Consider the following 13302-nt stretch of genomic DNA (forward strand, 5'->3'; position numbering starts at 1 on the left):
TCTCTTTCTTGGTTTATCGTGTGATGGCTGTGGAGGGAAGGACAAGAGCAATGTTCAGGGTTATAGTGAAAGAGGGAATGACTCTGATTCCCCTCTCCAGGATTTCTCATGGTGTGAATGTCAAAGGTGCACAGCACTTGTCACTTCCATTGACTGGTGTAGTGAGAGCTCCTCATCGCTCACAACCAGAGCACGACTCTGGTGCGTTATCATGGGAGTGTAAATTGGCATCGCTCCCTTAAAGTCACTGGAGCTGGGTCAGTTTACACCATCTGAGGATCTGGCCCAAGATGTGGCTTGATCAAATGCAGGATGAAAGATGGAACAAAGTACAACCCAAATCCAACAATTTGAGCCAAAATTATGCCCCTATTGCTACAGACAGCAGGCTCACAACTTGGCCAACTCAACTCAACTACTAAAATGCCAGCACAGTCTGATTCCCACTTAACTGAGAAATACAGCACAGAATCACCCAGCTTCCCGCATGGCAGCTTTTCTGTGATGATTCCACCCCAACATCCCACATACCGCCTGATGCCTACTTACACGTTGATTTATGGCACCAGATCCCAGCTGCACTCCCATTGCTGGGTGATGGTGGGCTGGTCGCATTGCTCAGTTCCTGCTAGGTTGTGTGGTTCCCCTCTGTGACTTTATTTCTGTGCTGTGTGAGTCAGGAGACTTCGGTTCTAGTCTTGCCTCTGTCACTTTGTGACCATGGAGCAGTCACTGTTGCCTCTCTTTCCTCCCCTTCCCTTTGTCTGTCTTGTGTACTTTGAATGTGAACTCTTTTGGGGATGGATTGTGTCTTCCTATGTGCATGTTCTGTGCACATGTTGACAGTATTTTTGTTTAGCAGGCAGCGGTGTGGGACAGAGGCTATGATGGTAGAAGTGGAGATCTGGGTTCTAGTTCCATCAACCTCCTGCCTGTCCTTGGGTAGGATAAAGAGAGACAGGCTTTGTCTGGGAGCTTCGACTCTCAGGGCTTTAGTTTAGAGAGGTTAGTATGTTTAAAACACATTCTCTGGGCGACCAACTTTGCTACTTACTCAGTTTTATTATCCTGCAGCTACCCCTTTGAAACAGACAAACACGGTTGCAATAGAGGGAATGGGGTTGGAAATTATGGTGTTATTGGACAATATTCATGTTCCCCACCCTGGCGAAAAGCTAAGTTTCCAGGTAGGAGTAGTCAGACAGTTTCTACTTTATTTCAAAGGAAAATTCAGTTTTCAGTTGAATATATTTTCATGGAAAGTCTCTGATATGCATCAAAATGAAAATTTTTTTTGATTATGCCTAAAAATTTTCAGGTTCCAACAGTTTTCGGCTGAAACTGTTTGGTTCTCACAACCTCAATGAAAAGTTATTTTTTTCTGGTGGAAAAAAAAATCTGATCATCTCTATATATCTGCATAATTTGATCGTAAAAGGCTTAAAGAGTTCTAATTGCAATTCATATTTCTGATATTAAATTTGCCCCATATATTAATACTCTAACATATTTAATTGAAATAGAAAACTTACTTTGTTGGTCTTTATTCCAATTGGCGATGCATTTGATCCGACTGTGTTAGGAATCATTGGTCATTATCTATCTATCTAATCTATCTATTCACCCACTGCCAGGATTGTTTGGTTCTCTCTCTCTCTCTCTCTCATGCCCCCATCACTGTAGTATCCACCAGCTGTTGTCGCATCCCTTCGCTGGATGTCCTGAGTTGCAGGGATCTCTCTGCAGTTCCTAGCACAGATGGGCGCTCCCTGCTTCCCTCCTAGGGCAGGCTTGGGTGAAAGGTGATGGACTAAATGGGATCAGGGACTGAAAGACAGTCCCAGCTCTCGAGCTGATCCTGGTTTGTGCCGGCTTCAAACAAGGTCACAGCCCAAGATATCCCTGCTCTGGGGCTAAATAGCTGAATCTGGTCTCCAGGGCTGTGAGCCCAGCTCTGCTCTCACCTCAGGAGCAAACCATCCTGACAACCTGCCCTAGCTGACCCTAACCCCCCTAGAGGGGGAATAGCACCTGCCCTGCATCTCACATGATGACAGCATCTCTTGAAGGACCTTTAGCTAAAAACAAGGCAGGGCTGGATCACAAAGGGGGTCCCCACAGGATGGCAAAATAAAACATATATTTGTAGCACAGACATGGGATCTACAATAGCTAAGAGCCTCTTGGCACCAGAGTCTCAGTTGGCCTGGAACAGCCTGTTCCTTCATTAACTCCACATAGTCACCTCTAGGGGAGCAGAGATGTTTTTCTCCTTCATTGCACCAGCAGCTCTTGGGATGCAGCCACCAGAGGAACCCACAGCTCAGGCTGCCCTGGCTGCTTGAAGTTCCTCACTAAGAGACAAACACTAAAAACTAAGGACCAGGTCCTGGGCTGGTGTAAATTGATACACTTCCATTGACTTCAGAGTAGCGTGGGCTATTTACACCACTTGGGGATCTGACTCATTGACTTCCAGGGAGCTACATCCATTTACACCAGTTGGGGATCTGGCCCATGACGTAGTTTCCAACCCATATCCTTTGCCTGTGAAACTGAACCAAAGAAGAGTCAAACATTCGTAACCAGGCTCCTCTTTCCTAGCTCTTTGTCCACTGGGATGAATTACAAGTATAACTTGTAAGGGTGACAGAGCGATTCATTCCCACTTGGGACAGAACTGGGGACAGTGTCGTGGAGATTTTCTGCATCTGATCTTTAACTTTTATTGGGATGAATAGCCCAGGTCTTTTCCTTTCTTTCTTTCTTTCTTTCTTTCTTTCTTTCTTTCTTTCTTTCTTTCTTTCTTTCTTTCTTTCTTTCTTTCTTTCTTTCTTTCTTTCTTTCTTTCTCAGTAGTAACATTGTTTTCCTTCCGGCAGACAACATTAAAATAAAAGGCTCCTTTGGCTGCAGATGCACTGTTTAAAAATGTGTAATTTACACGAGACATTCATGTCAGAGAAACTGATGAAATACAAAGAGCCAGAGAGTAGAAATCAGCCCGAGACCTATTGGAATCAATGGTTCCGATCCTCAGCAAGTTCAAATCAGGGTAGCTCCACTGGAGTGAATGGGTCAGTGCCCCAGTTTCTGTAAATCACCTCAAGCTCCTTGGACTCAAAGGGTCCAGATCCCCAAACAGCTGTTGTGTAAATCAGCCCCAGCCCCACTGAAGTCAACTAGACCAGTTCCTCAGCCAATGTAAATTGGCAGAGTGCTATGGAACTCGGCCAAGTTACATGAGCTAAATATCTGTGCCGTGATGTCGAGTTTTTTGTTTGTTCCTGTCTCTGAGATTCTCATTGCTGAACATCACAACCCCATCTCAATGCTCCTGGAATATTCCAATAGCAGGGTTCATAGAAACCTGCAAGATGGGTACCCAACCAGTAAATGAACTGATGAATATTATTACCATCACAGCAACGCCCTTCTAGTTAAGGTTGCACCATGACTTCTGTTTAAAAGTCCTCCTTTCTTTAAAAAAAAAAAAAAGGAAAAAACAGAAGACAAGCTTAGTCAGATTCTTTTGAAATGTAATGTGCCTTAGGAGGGTGCAGGGTAGGATTAGTGACCTAAATGTGGGGTCATTTGAGCGAAGGGTTGTGGATATATGAGCCCCGTTACAAGTTTCTAGGTTTTGTTTATTTTGCTCAAAGCTAGAGATCAAACTATTGATGTGATGCAGGTCAAAATGGTTTCAATCTGTCTCATTTTACCCAAGGTAGTGCATGGCCCCCACTAAATCTTGGGGGACCCAAAATGAGAATGGAATTTAAGAAAGTCTGCATGTTTGATTGCGCGCTTGTGCCAATACAGAAGGAGGGCTAGAGGATTTCCATTCCCGCCATTTTGTATGGTTTAAAGCTCAGTTTTTGGAAGTGCACTAGAAGCTGAATGGTTACTCGGATAGCTTTGAAATTTGGGTGCCTCAGGCAGGCCCAGGGTATCACTGGGGGGACTCTCCTGTCCTTCCCAGGAGTGATAGCAGAGCACCACATCCTAAGAACAGAAGCCCATGAAGTCCAGAAGTCCCCACTAGGCTCCTTGCTCCCAGGCCAGTGAATGGCGATAGGATGGGAATGAGGCCCTGGGCCCCACCCCAAGCTCCTGAGTCTATTGCAGGTGCTTACCTTGTTCACCATCAGTTGCTGAGCTTTCCCCAGGAGGGAGTAGACTAGCACCAGCCCAGCCTGGCTGACACGCAGCAGGGGGTCGTGGATGGCCAGCACTGCTCTCTGAAGGAAGGATCTTTTCTGCCCCTCCGAGAAGAATTTTCCAAAGACCTAAAACCAAGAGGACACGAGGCTCGAGCAGATTGCCCAGAGCCAGCCTCCAAGTCCTGGAGATACAATAGCATTACCGTCCAGTGCCCCAAAGGGCGGGTAAGAGAGCTGCTGTAGCCAAGGCAGTTCATTCCCCAGGAGGCTTTCAGGGTCCCAGGGCTCAGGGAAGCCCCTTTATTTAAAGGTCGCAGATGCTTAGGGACCAAAGCCTCCAGTGGCTCTTTCGGGAAGGCAATTTATGGCAGGGGCCAGGATGGGCTGGAAATGGATCTCTAATGTGTGTGAGCAGGCCCACTCTGCTGTGCAGGGCACAGAGACGACAGGGGACCCTGTGTTGCTTCCAGCAGAGCGATCTCCTGCACCTCAGTGGCTAGAGGAGTGTGCATGTGTGTGGGGCGAGTCGCGGGGGGTTGGAGCTGACAGACCAAAAGTCTCTTCCCCGCAACTTAGTGCTTTCTCTAGTCGCTGGGTATGGCCTCTACAGATCCTTGGTTTCTTCAAGGGGAATCCAACCTGCAACCTGACAAGGACAAGAAGACTCATGTCCCCGTCCCCATCACAGACACTCCTAGGAGACTTTTCTTCCGCTGCAGCAATTCAGCTTGTGGGAGGTGGGAGAAGCTCACACAGTCTCTCTCACGGGGCGTCTGTGGAGGAGCGTTCTGTAGATGCCCTTGTCGATCCAGGAGCCATTCCAAGGCCTCCTCTGTGATGTTGTGGAAATCACCCATTTCACCTTTGACTCCAGTCTGGGGGCACTGTGTTACGGTGTGTTCGAAGGTTTGGATATTCTTACCACAGTTGTGAGACGGGGGCAGGGGGGTGTCTTTGATTTTCTACTTGTGCAGCAAGTAGCCGCAACTTGGCTCAGTGACAATGTGCTTCTTTGGAACAGTGGCTGAGGTCCAGATACTCTGCCATTCCCTGGCCAGGTCTGAAGACGTGAGGGGGGCGCATGTGGTCCATATTGGCTCTGGAGCTCACTATGTCCCCTACCCAGTTCCCAGGTCGGGGCATTCTGCTTCCTGACTGGCAATGGAATTGGGCAAACCCCACCTCCTTTCTCTGCTTCTACAGGGTGCAGGGAATTAAACAAGGGTCTGATCAAGCAATCGTGACTGACTGACCCAGTGCTCTCCTCTCAGACACTTGGGGATCAGCCAGGGGACAAGGAGCAGAGAGACACCCAGAGCCATAATCCTATCTTAACTCACCCACGGGGGATTCTCCTCAAATCACGGCAACTAGCGAGGTTCCAATGTGGGACCTTAAGCACCAGCCTGTCCCACTGGTTGCTGGATGAGGAACTCTGAGCTGGAAATAAGGAGTGGGCTCTTTTCCTGTCTCCAGGAGGCATCCACTGCAGGGAACCCAGCCAGCCACACTCCCTGAGCTGTGTCAGGCCCTGGCACAGTGCCCTTACCTCCCCCACTCTGGCTGTGTTCTTGTAGCCCAAGAGCCTGCTGTCCTGGTGCCAGTCATAGCACGAGAGATCTTCCGCCTCATGTATGGTCAGGCCTGGAAGAGAAAGAGAGAGAGAGAGAGACTTTTCTCCTCATTCTGGTTGCAGTTTCTGTGTCCTTCTAATCCCATTGGTGGCTGCACAGTGGAGTGGAGAAGAACAGAGGCAGAGAGAGACTTGTCCTCCAGCTGGGGTCAGTCTAAGAGAAATTGTCTGGGGTCCCATTATCCACTCTCAGTGGTCACTCTCAGTCTCCTATTGAGTTCTGTGTCCCAGCTGGGTTCCTTACCCCTCTGTTGGAGCAGCAGCTGGTAGAGCCGGTAAGTCCCCTCTCTGGCCTGCCAGCTGATGTCCTTGTCTGGCTCGCTGACAAACAGAGCCAGCTGGGCCACATGGTGACCCATCCGAGGGAACTCGGCTGAGATCTAATGGAAGGGAGAGCAGAGGGGACTCCATCAGCATTTTCCTGTCAGCTCCCTGTCCCCCCTGGGCCAGAGGCCTCCTTCCCCTCAGCCCCTCTGCAGGAGTTGCTGGGGGAGAGGAGCTTGAGATCGACCCTTCATTTGCTCTGCTGCCAAGGGAGCCCGCAGCTGCTTTGGGATGCCAAGCAGGGGCTGGAGCATGGTCCCCTTAAAGGCCCAGGGACAACACTGAACCAGGACAAGAAGAACTTGACTCAAGCCTAGCTCAGTCCTGCTCTGACTCTGCCTCCCCATGAAGAACCCTCCTAACCCACAGCCCCTGCAGCAGCAGATCCTGCAGCCTGCTAGAGCCAGCCCGCCTACACCTGGAGTCAGGAAGCTGTCACTTACATCAAACTCAGGGAGGGTGACTGTGTATCTCAGCAGGGCTGTGCTGCTCCTGATGGCCCTGGCTCTCTCCTGGGACACCCTGGACACGATCCAGAAGTTGACATGCTGTGGGGAAAGGAGGCAGGTCAGACTCAATGGCCAGGTGCACCTGCTTTGCAAATGAGCCCCATGCCCCCAGCCCCAGGGGCCTGAGACATTTGCGCAGGGGGGAATATCTGAGTCATTGATGGCAGAGCTTTAGAAGGGGATTCTTTCCCCCAGGACGCAGCTTGTACCCTTCAGGTCACAACTTCTCAGTGTCTTCTCAGTGTCTCACTTCTCAGTGTCTTCTCAGTGTCTTCTCAGTGTCTCAACTTCTCAGTGTCTCACTGTCTTCTCAGTGCTTCAATGGGGGATTGTGGGGACCCTCCTATTGTCCAAATCCCTCATGACTCCTACACAAGCAGGATCAGGAACTGGAACAGTACCTGTGGGGGGAGACGACCTCAGCTGTTGTGGGACAAACACCCCCATCTTGGGGGTCCCACATCATGGATGTAAAGGGGCCCCATTGGGGTGGTGGATCAGGAGGGACAAGACGCTCGGCAGGGGGTGGGGATGCTGGGAAGGGACAGGGCAATCTTGGTTCCAGCCCAGGTGGGGAACATTTGTACCTTTTCTCTGCACTGGAGCTGCTCTCAGATGACCTTGAGAGCAGCTTCATCTTTGGCCATGTCCACCCCTTCCTCCTGCTCTGAATCCAGGGGGGTCCCTGCACCAGGGAAACAAGGTAACAGGGGGATGCCTGCTGCCACTTGGGGGAAGGACAGAGGCGTGGTGGGGAGAGCAGGATTAAAGACACCCCTTCCCACCTCAGGCACCCATGGCAGATTGGGCCCCAAACCTCCCTCTCAGGGATGCCTTCAGCCCCCAACAGCTTCAGAAGCCCAGAGCAGAGCCCCCGCTCCACTGGCCAGGACTCCAGGGGAGGTGCCGATTCCCCCAGCCCTGGAGCAGCAAGGACCAAAGTGGCAGCAGCTCTTCATGCCCCACCCCCAGGTCCCCGTGCGGAAGGGGCAGCTGTGTGACTGCTGCTGCTCTCAGTGGGGTTCGCGTGGCTCAGGCCAGACACCTGGGCTGGGGACCCACCCCCCATATCCCTGGGAGAGCGTCTGGGCCCAGGGTGTTCACATCCCGTCCTCACCCCTCCCTCAGCCCAGCCTGGCTCCTCACCTGGAACAAAGCAATGGCCTCCATCAGCCTGGCTGCTGCCAGAGGCCCAGGTGCTGCCGCTGTCCCCTGCTGAGCTGCCGGTGCTGGGACAGGGACCTTCCACCTCCTGGCCTGCGGGGGCTGGAAGGTCCTCAGTGAGCGGGCAGGGCGATGCCTCCTTATGGGAACGAGGGCTGGGCTCCTGGGGCTGCTGCTGCCCACACAACATATGGATTTTAGCCCTTGAATGCACTACTCCTAGTGACACCCTCCAAAGGATCCCCATCCTCCACCCACCGTGAGGTAGCTAGGAGTGGACCGTTATTATCCCTACTTGAAAGAGGGAGAAGCTAAGACTGAGAAAGGAGAATTGACTTGTCTTAGGTCACACAGCCAGTCAGTGGCAGAATTGGGAATAGGACCCAAGAGCCCTGATTTTCAAACTAACCATCGGATCTTGAATTTCGTACACTGAATGACCTGAATAAAGTGCTCTCCAATGAGCTCCAGACCAACAACAGTGCACAGGAATTATTCAGCAAGTCTTTGAGGAGAACTGGAATGTTTGAGAGAATCATGAACTGCTCCGAGACAATTAATGCAGAGGAGGAGGGACCTGGAGGGAGCTGGGTCCGTAGGGAGGGGGGTAAAGGGGTGCGGAGGTTATAGCAAGTGTGGGTCAGGGGTTCCTTAGGTCAGTAGCGGGGACTGGGGGTGCATGTCAGACTTGTGTCATCCCCAGTGAGAGGCTGACGGGTGGGGACGTGTAGGAGAGGTAGGGAGGCAGGAGCAGCCACCCCAGGGGAAGTAGCAGAGGTAGCAGAGAGTTTGAGGGGGGGCAGCCTGGAGGTGAGGTTGGCTCTGGTGCAAACTAGTGTGTTGGGAGGAAGAGAACGCACGTTTAAACACTGAATAAGAAAAAAAAAACATGGTTTTACAAAAGGTAGATCGTGCCAAACCAACCTGATCTCCTTCTTTGAGAAAGTAACAGATTTTTTAGACAAAGGAAACGCAGTGGATCTAATTTACCTAGATTTCAGTAAGGCATTTGATACCGTGCCACATGGGGAATGATCAGTTAAACTGGAAAAGATGGGGATCAATATGAAAATTGAAAGGTGGATAAGGAATTGGTTAACAGGGAGGCTACAGTGGGTCCTACTGAAAGGTGAACTGTCAGGCTGGAGGGAGGTTACCAGTGGAGTTCCTCAAGGATCAGTTTGGGGACCAATCTTATTTAATCTTCTTATTACTGACCTTGGCACAAAAAGTGGGAGTGTGCTAATAAAGTTTGCGGATGATACAAAGCTGGGAGGTATTGCCAATTTAGAGAAGGACAGGGATATCCTACAGGAGGATCTGGATGACCTTGTAAACTGGAGTAATAGTAATAGGATGAAGTGTAAGGTTATGCATTTAGGGATTAATAACAAGAATTTTAGTTATAAGCTGGGGATGCATCAATTAGAAGTAACGGAGGAGGAGAAGGACCTTGGAGTATTGGTTGATCATAGGATGACTATGAGCCGCCAATGTGATGTGGCCGTGAAAAAAGCTAATGCGGTCTTGGGATGCATCAGGCGAGGTATTTCCAGTCGGGATAAGGAGGTTTTAGTACCGTTATACAAGGCGCTGGTGAGACCTCACCTGGAATACTGTGTGCAGTTCTGGTCTCCCATGTTTAAGAAGGATGAATTCAAACTGGAACAGGTACAGAGAAGGGCTACTAGGGTGATCCGAGGAATGGAAAACCTGTCTTATGAAAGGAGACTCAAGGAGCTTGGCATGTTTAGCCTAACTAAAAGAAGGTTGAGGGGAGATATGATTGCTCTCTCTAAATATATCAGAGGGATAAATACCGGAGAGAGAGAGAGAGGAATTATTTAAGCTCAGTACCAATGTGGACACAAGAACAAATGGATATAAACTGGCCATCGGGAAGTTTAGACTTGAAATTAGATGAAGGTTTCTAACCATCGTCTAAGTTTTGGAATAGCCTTCTAAGGGAAGCAGTGGGGGCAAAAGACCTATCTGGCTTTAAGATTAAACTCGATAAGTTTATGGAGGAGATGGTATGATGGGATAACATGATTTTGGTAATTAATTGATCTTTAACTATTCATGGTAAATAGGCCCAATGGCCTGTGATGGGATGTTAGATGGGGTGGGATCTGAGTTACTACAGAAAATTCTTTCTTGGGTATCTGGCTGGTGAATCTTGCCCAAATGCTCAGGGTTTAGCTGATCGCCATATTTGGGGTTGGAAAGGAATTTTCCTCCAGGGCAGATTGGAAGAGGCCCTGGAGGTTTTTCGTCTTCCTCTGTAGCATGGGGCTTGGGTCACTTGCTGGGGGATTCTCTGCTCCTTGAAGTCTTTAAACCACGATTTGAGGACTTCAATAGCTCAGACACAGGAGAGAGGTTTTTCGCAGGAGTTGGTGGGTGAGATTCTGTGGCCTGCGTTGTGCAGGAGGTCGGACTGGATGATCATAATGGTCCCTTCTGACCTTAGTATCTATGAATCTGTGAATCTATAAGAATGGATTCTCCTGTCACCCACAAAAGGGGTTCCTGCAGGGCAGGACTGGCTCACATTGGCAAGGGGCAGGATGTGGAGGAAGTGTATCTAGCCACAATCTCTGCTTCTACATGTTCTTTTGAGAAATAGACTTCAGGCTGAGGTTTTCAAAGGAGCCTAAGGGATTTAGGCACCCAAGTCCCACAGTGTTTCAGCTGGAGTTGTGCACTCCTTTAGGCACCTTTGAAAATTACAGCTTTCTGCCTCTTCAATGGGCTGCTGATCTGGCTGTTTGACGAAGAAGGAAAACAGAACAGGCAGGGGAGGGGACAAGGAAGAAAGCCCTTTGTCCAAAAAGCAGGTCATTCAGTGTTATCAGTGTATAGTCTGCAGCCAATAAAACATCTTGTTTCAGCCCTGAGTGTACAACATGCTGCATACAATTTCCTCCATAAGCCCACAGAGCGAAATCCATTCCTGGTGTAACTCCCTGGAATCCAGTGGGCTCTCACCAGATGAATTTGACCCAATCTCAAGTGTTTTACTACTGAATCCTCTGCAATGCCCACTGGGGATAATCACAGCTCTGCGCTCCCAGTCGGCGTTGTGCCCAGGGAATTCTCCACATGGCCTGCGTCCTCTATTCTATTGACACCTGAATCCCTGAGCCTTTATACACTCTGCAGAATTTAAACACGGAGACATGAATGGGAAGAGATTGTGTCTGATAAAGTGTCCTGAGGAATGATGACACGTCCTGATATAAACCTCCACTGGGTCAATGGAGGAGATGAGGAGTCAGATGTGGAAAACTATCTAAAGTTTTAGGTATTTAGAAACCTAAATATTCATCTAGGTTCCTACTGGGGTCCTCAGATGTGCCTAACTCCCATTGATTTCATGATTTCCACTCATCTGAGCTGTCACTAATTATCTCCAACTGGGCAGTCTTCTGAAGGACCAGTAAGCCAGCTCGGACCTGTGAAGCCCATCTGGACAGTGCAAAGGGGAGTTCAGTCTCCAGAACATACTCATGACCTGCATCTTCAAAGAGATTGTGCCAACCTGCAATGGGGACATTGTCTGTCCATCCAGCTAGTGGTGGGTTTTGTAGTGACAGGGCAGATCCATGACCTCAGATCCAAAAGCTCCTCTCTTGAATGTTGAGGAATTTGGGATCCCAGCGTGGATTAGAGTCTTGATTTGGGCCCATCTCTGCTTTTCTGTGATGTGAATGCATTCTTGCTTAGGGGAATATTTCTTCTTTCAGCCTGAGTAAGCCTAGATGCTATACCCCAGCAATGTCCCAGTCTTCTTCCCACTGGAGTCCATAGGCTCTCCATGAGTTCTGGGTACAGCTGGTTGGGAATTCTCCACTGGAACAATTTTCTAATGTGAAATTCTCTTTCACAAAATCAAAATTTTCCATGAGAATATTCTCTAGTGGCACCTTGGTCACTCCTGTTCTCTGCCTGTGGAACACAATGGTTTAGTCTCCCAAAGACTGAAATGCTGAGTTTAACTAAGTCATTTGACTCAATGCAGGGGTATGTGGGTGAAGATTAGTGGGCTATGGCATACAGGAGGTCAAAGTGGATTATCTGTCAGTCCATTCTGGCCTTGAACACTATGAAGCTATGAACACTGGATCATTGCTTTCAGAGATGACTTAAGGTTGCCTGGGGCCCTGGGACGGAGCAAGTGGGGGGCCCTGGAGCCGGAACCATGGCCCTGTTCCGCCCCTTCAACCCATGGCCCCACCCTGTTCCACCCCTTCCCCCATGGCTACAACCCCTGCTTGCTCCTTTTCGGGGGCTCCCCCACTGCAGCCACGAGACTGGAGAAGCTCTGTGCCAGTGCCACGACGGGGAGCAAGAGTTCCCAGGGGCCACAGCGGGGGGAGATTTTTCCGTGGGCTCCAAATTGGCCGGGGGCCAGGGCACGCCACTTGATACCAGCTGCCAACTAGACATGGAGCCATTGATCACTACCCGTTGAGCCCAACAACCTAGCCAGCTTTCTATCCACCTTATAGTCCATTCATCCAGGGCACAGGCCACCGTGAGGTAATCTGCCACTGATTGCTTTCACAATATATTTAAATTGCATCCAAAACCCTGTTATTATACATATATATATATGGTGAAAGTTGGAATATGCCCGATTTGTGGTTGCTTACACAACCCCCCATGCATCAATGTTGTGCCCTGCATGAGGGAGGGGTCCTGGCAAATCGTGCTTTAATGGAAATGGCACAATACAAACTACCCGCATTGCTCAAGTGTAATTGAAGATGCAATTTACAACTGGCATTAGATCATAGTTGACAGAACTGCAGTTGACTCTCCAGGGTGGTGTTGTCTCTGCAGGAGTAAGGGAAATTAAATTCAATAGGTATGAATGACACTGAGTATACACTTTGGGACAGATTTTACCACCTTTCTTCATGTTGAGTAGCTCTATGGATTTTAATGGGACTGCCCATGGAAAAGGGAATTCTCAATGTGAATAATGGTGTCAGACTCTGTTGGTTAGTAGATAAAAAGAGATACATATTCACAGCATCACAGCACTGTACGCTGTACACCATTCACACTCAGTGCTCAGTAAAGAGAACTGTCAGTACCTGAAAAACAGTCACACCTATGGCTGGTTAAACATTTTCCATCAAAAGATTTATGGTGGAAAATTGGACTTTTTACTAAATGATTTTTTTTTCAGAAAGTGTCTAATTTTCTCTTGAGAATTGATTTTTCACTGGAAAACTGAAATCCTAAAAACCAAAAATTTTGAGCAAAAAAAGAGAGAGTTTTTCTAAAGTTTTTGGCAGACTTTGACCCCCAAAAATTGGGTTTGGGATTTCAAACAAGCAAACAAACAAACCTGTTATGAGGTTTTCTTTGAAAAGTCTAAATTTTTCATGAGAAAATTATAACACACACACACACACACTCAGAGATGACAACTTGTGACTAGCGCTGGTATCAGAGAAAGGAGACAAAACTGGTATGTGCCAACACAAGGAGAGGAA

The sequence above is a fragment of the Natator depressus genome, chromosome 14 (assembly GCF_965152275.1).
Source record: "Natator depressus isolate rNatDep1 chromosome 14, rNatDep2.hap1, whole genome shotgun sequence".
NCBI classification, from domain to species: Eukaryota; Metazoa; Chordata; order Testudines; family Cheloniidae; genus Natator; species Natator depressus.